The 5,938-nt window shown below is 44.5% G+C and overlaps 1 non-coding gene across 1 annotated transcript; it reads right to left on the minus strand.

Moving 5' to 3' along the window:
• Window positions 1-396: 396 nt before the first annotated feature.
• On the minus strand, window positions 397-502 carry LOC125609676. The gene has a single exon (XR_007339828.1). It is a non-coding gene; the product is annotated as a small nucleolar RNA R71 (small nucleolar RNA).
• Window positions 503-5,938: the final 5,436 nt, after the last annotated feature.

Below are 5,938 nucleotides of genomic sequence, written 5' to 3' on the forward strand. Positions count from 1 at the left end.
GCTCAACCTGTAGACGAGGACGCTCGATCGAAACCACTGGCCGACTACAATCGCCGAGATGAGTACTATTCCAACAGATCAACTATTCGAGTTCCGGAGATCCAGAAGCAGAATTTCGAGCTGAAGCCTCAATACTACACTCTCGTGTCGCAGATACCCTACTCTGGGTTACCGCACGAGAATACTATGGACCATTTGGATGGTTCGAGGATCTAATCGCTGCTATTCGGATGGAAGGAGTCCCCGAAGATTACCTGCTGTGCAAGCTCTTCAGATACACGCTGAATGGAGAAGCGATGCACTGGCTTAGGCAGCAATCCACAGGATCTCTAACATCCTGGACCGACATCAAGAATGCTTTCTTACGAAACTTCTTTGATGAGGCGCGCGCTGAAGAACTTCGGAACAAAATTTCCACATTCTCGCAGAAGGCTGGAGAGTCCTTCAAAGATGCGTGGATTAGATTTAGGTTCTTCCAGCGAGACTGTCCACACCACGGATTTAACGAAGTGCAGCTGCTAAGCACTTTCTTCCGAGGTCTCGCCTTACAGTATCAAATGGCTCTTGATACGGCGAGTGAAGGAAACTTCACTACTCGGAATCCGTTGGAAGCTGTGAGACTTATCGAAAACCTTGCTAACAGCAGCAACACCAAAAACACTGACTCTGAACGGAAGAAGTCTGTAGGCTCTATCGGGAAGGAACAGATGAACGAAGTAAGAACTAAGTTAGATGTGGTGCACGAGCTTCTTAGGAAGCAAGTCTGTTCAGCTGAAGGAGAAGTAGCAGATTCGGAAGGAGAAGAAAATGTGAACTACTTCGGAGGTACCGGATTCCAGAAATTTGGAAACCAGGGCGGAAACAGAAACTTCTTTGGAAATGGTCAAAGAAGTAACCAAAGTTCACAATTTCAAAAACCCTTCAATAACAGCAAAAGCTACTCGAACTCTTACTACCAAAATCCCCCACCCCAGACTCAGGAAAGCAAGATCGAAGAAATGCTTGATCGAGTACTGTTGGGAAAACAACAAATCACCGTGGATTTCAACGGTAAAATAGACTCCGCCTACAACAATCTGAACACCAAAATCGAGACCTTAGGGACTCAGGTGAGAAAATTTGAAACGCAAGTAATTCAGACAGGCGAGACTATAAAAAGGCAAGAAGCTTTCGCTAGAGAGGCAGGAGCCGACAAAGGGAAACACCACGTAAATGCCATCATAGATGATGATTTCTGGCAAGTGGTGAGAAATGAAAAGCTTGAGGAAGGAGACTTCAAAATCGAAAGCTCCATGAGTCTCGGCGGTTCTCAATGGTCTCGACCGATGTTGATGAACTTGCATCGATCGACAGACCATGATGAAGATCGGACGGATTACTCCTGTCATCGATCGATGTCGTCTGCTGAATCGACTGATTACAATGCGGTTTGAATTCTAACTCATGAAGAATTCGCAGCTAAGCATCCTCACCCACCCTCCCCTTTCTATGATAAAATCGATCGTTCGGTTGAGCCAACCATCGATCGACAGAGTGAGTCCGACGTCGATCGTCATAACCCACCTCCCATCGATCGACGGGCACCTCTGACATACCAAGTGCGGTTACCCTCAATCGATAATGATTATATCAACATACTCAGACCACCACCTAAACCATTAGCTAACCCAACCGAACCAAAACCCAACCCTTTAAATAGTTCACCATAACCAGTTCAAGGAAATCAGGAAGCTGAAGGGAGAAGGTTAAGGAAAAGAAAGGAGAAAATTCCTAAGAACCTTAAGAGGGAATCTAACGATAAGGAGATGGATGGTTTCACTAAAAGAGTCCTCAGAATCCCAATCGAAAAACCTTTTGATGAAGCTTACTTCACACACCGGTTGTGGATGTTCTTCAGAGAAACAAAGGTAACTGAGGAGGACATTAGGAGAATGTTTCATCAAGTCAGAGAGAAGATTAAACACATGATCAAATTGACGAAGAAGAGTGATCCTGGGAAGTTTGCAATACCATGCGTAGTCAAGGGTGTTGAATTTGCCCATTCAATGTGTGACACAGGAGCATCAGTTAGTATCCTCCCTAGGATCATGGCAGACCAGCTTGGTTTGACCATCGAACCTTCAACAGAATCCTTCACCTCCGTGGATCTTTCAGAGAAACGATCAGGAGGAATCATAAGAGATCTGGAGGTACAGATTGGTAATGCCCTTGTCCCTGTAGATTTTCATGTCCTAGACATCGAGCTTAACTGGAACTCTTCACTTCAGCTTGGAAGATCTTCCCTAGATACAGTAAGAGCTGTATGTGACATGAACAAAAACAAATTGTGTCTAACGCTCATAGACCCCAACATCCACTACGACCCCATCCGACCTAAGAGAAAGGTCATTAATTCTGTGGATTACGGGAAAGAACTTGGCTTCATTGGCGCATACCATTGTGGAGCAGAGTACGAATCGGAGAACGACACAGATTACTCGTAATCGATCGACACCCCAACCTTTCCATCGATCGATTCTAATGAGTCAACGGTGACCGATGACCGCAACAACACGTCACTCGACATAATGCACCCAGTTGACCATTTCGCTCCACCTAATCATTGTTACCAACACTTTGCCTTCCAACCTCCAAGCAAGAGAGGACATGATGATTATTCCATAGGCAGTTGGGCAGACAGTGGTTTCCATGAAAGTTTTGCAGTTGACACTGTAATTACTTCACCTAACGAGGAACATACAGAGGAATACAATGAGGATTATTGGAAAGAATGTGCAATAGAAATGTCTTTGCAGGATGAAAGACTTGAAACACATAAGTTCACAAACACGTTCCCAACATCGTTCGATGCTGTGCACTCCACATCGGTCGATACCCACCCTCGCCCAGCAAAACAACCGCTCACATCGATCGACACTCACTCAGGAACATCGATCGATATTCGCGCCGCAGCTAAAATTCAGGAGCAGGAGAATATTCCCTCCCGAACTAGGTTTATAGATACCTATATAAATCGTTTTATACCCCCGAAACCACCTACACACATCAGAGCAGACACACAAGCAAAAAAGATGAATACTCTTCCGTCTACATCAACAGAAAAATCTATGAAGAGCAATCATCTCAAGAACACAAGCTCTGCAGAAATTACTCTGCCATCGATCGATGCAACTGTATCTACATCGATCGATACTACTCTAAACCCTAATCTTTCTATTTCTAAATTGAATAACTATGCAAACATTGATTACGGTTTTCTAACACCTGATGAATTTGGTATTTTCAGGGACCCAGATGGCAATGCACGTGCAATAGATGGAAGGATCTTACAAGTGTCCAGAGAGGACATAGCAGACATCCTTCAAGTAGCCAATGGACCTGACAACCTATTCTCACAGCAACGTGGCACTCCAGACGTCATTCAAGCAGATCCTAACAACAACGTAGGAGTCACCACAGCAGAAATCAATCCAGATCTATCACGCCAACCAAAAGGGCAAGCATCGATCGACGGTACTACGGAGACATCGATCGACAGGGTAACACCAACGTCGATCGACAGAGATGACCCGACGTCGATCGACAGACGGTATGAATTTGGGAACCGCGCTTTTGACATGTACGGAGCCAGAAAGTTCACTTGGGAACGAAGGGACGAGTATGGAGTCTACAGAGATGAGTGTGGACACGCACGAGGCGTAGCTGGTGAGATGATACCTGTCACAAAGGACGACATTAGGAAATTACTGGAAAGAGCATCTCTTTTTGAAGAGAGCCACATTTGTCTTCCAGAACATGCCACTTCCTTCACACTCACAAGACTGGCACCAGAACTCTACACCAAATATGAAATCAATGAGATGGTGTTTGGTATTTGTGGAGCTCAGGAGAAACTGGGAGAGGAGCTCAAATCACTGGTAGAAGATACAGATCAGCCTTTGGATAGAGGCTACAATGAGCTTTTCAGAAGTATGGCAGAAATGAGGACAGAAATTGAGAGTTTACGTCAGCAACTTGAGAAGGAAGCTACTACCTCAGCATCGATCGACGCACCACATGCAACATCGATCGACGTCAGTCTTTTTACAGCCTAGATCCCTGCAGAACCGCAATGTTCAACACAACACAGGGATGAATGGGAAGTCTCATACATCGACACGAGGATAAACGATGTTTACTACCCTCTCAACAACAACGTGGACTGGCTAAGCACTAAAATCGAGCTACTACAGCAAGATCTGGACACCATTCGCAAGAAGGACCAACAACCAGCCACATCGATCGAAATGTGTACCTTCAAAATCGCTCGACGCTAAAGTCTCAGCCATGAATGAGAGGCTGAGGACTTACGAGGACATGCATGACCGCTTTATGTCACCAGTCATGATAGATTTAAACAAATTGTCTAGTCAATTACTTCATGCCCAAAAAGATATTGAGAATATTACTAATCAAAGTTTTTTGCAGGCAAAATAAGCATCGATCAACAGGCTACGAGGGCCTTGGATCGATGGCAAGAAACCTGTGGAGTTACTTCCTTACACGTAGAGATGTCAAAGGAAGGCTTGGCCCGTGGGATAGGCCCGTTTAAACCTGTGGCGGGGCGGGCTTGGGTCTTAAATCTGTTATCCCGCACTGTCGCGGGCCTCGCAGGAATAGACCTGCGCGGGATGGGCTTTGTGCGGGATGGGCCGAAGAAGACCGCGGTTAACCCTAATGTCCCGCAGCTTCTTCTCTCTTCATTTGATCGGCCACCTGAAAAACAAAAGAGAGAGAGAGAGAGAGAGCAGAGTGAAAGAGGAGTCGCCGCCGCAAGAAATGGAGCTCCGGCCATGGTTTCTTCTTCGATGATGCTTCCTGTCTACCCTTCGCCCTCTATCTCCTCCAGTGAAGCTTCGTGGAAACATAACAAGAAGTTTGCGAAGTAACTCTCCATTGAATAAGAAGATCCAGCTCCGGCCATGGTTTCTTCATCGACGGTGCTCATGCGCTCTCCTGCGGTCCATGCATGTACATCTTCTTCTCTTTCTCTCAAGTTTCCACCTTTTGTTTTCTCTTAGATTTCATAATAAAAAAAAAGTTGTTTTTTTTTATAGTTGGAATCCGTGAGAAACAGAGGATGTTAGCAATTTTTTTTTGGGTTCCACTACTCAACCCAACTTCTTCTTCATCATTTTCACTCCTCCTCCTCCTCTCTCTAATCCTCGCCGTCGCTCCTATTTTTCACCATTGGTCATCACCGGTATTTGTAGATGAAGAAATCGATGGTGATGGTGATGGTGAAGAAGAGAAATTACCAACATTTGAGTCCATTGTTGATGGGGAAGATGAAGATGAGTAGATGAGCAAGTTTAAAATGTTATCTTGATTTGGTGTTTTGCTTCAATTACAATTTCAGATTTCTTGTTTAAGTTGCATGATTTTGGTTTTGAATACTAGGATTTGGACTATTTGGTGTTTCTCTAAATTTTACTTTGGTTGAGACTTAGCTTTTCATCTTCTTGGATCGCAATTTCGCAATTGATACCAATTCATTTGCATTCCAGCTTTTCATCGTAGGCGCCCATAGCTTGATACTCCTTAGAACTCCTAACAAAGGCTCCAAATCTTGATAGAATTAAAGGATGGTTAGGATACTAACTTCACGATCAAACTGTAACCCTCGACATACATTCTCTTAGGATTGGATTTAGAGAAAGAGTGTCGTTGATATTGTTGTGGTGAATGAAGCACAAGTTGTAATTGAAAAAAAAAATACAGACTTCATGAATTTCAAAACCAAGACCAACATATGTAAAATTTTGTTAAGCTCCAATAGTAGATGGGTCATGTGTTCATATATCATTCATTATGTGCACTTAGGTATGTAGTGGTCATTGGAGCAGCCTGCAGCGTCGAGAAACGTCACGCTGCACTCCTTTCGCGTCCAGCCCGCGGG

This window comes from Brassica napus, chromosome A5 (assembly GCF_020379485.1).
Source record: "Brassica napus cultivar Da-Ae chromosome A5, Da-Ae, whole genome shotgun sequence".
Lineage (NCBI taxonomy): Eukaryota > Viridiplantae > Streptophyta > Magnoliopsida > Brassicales > Brassicaceae > Brassica > Brassica napus.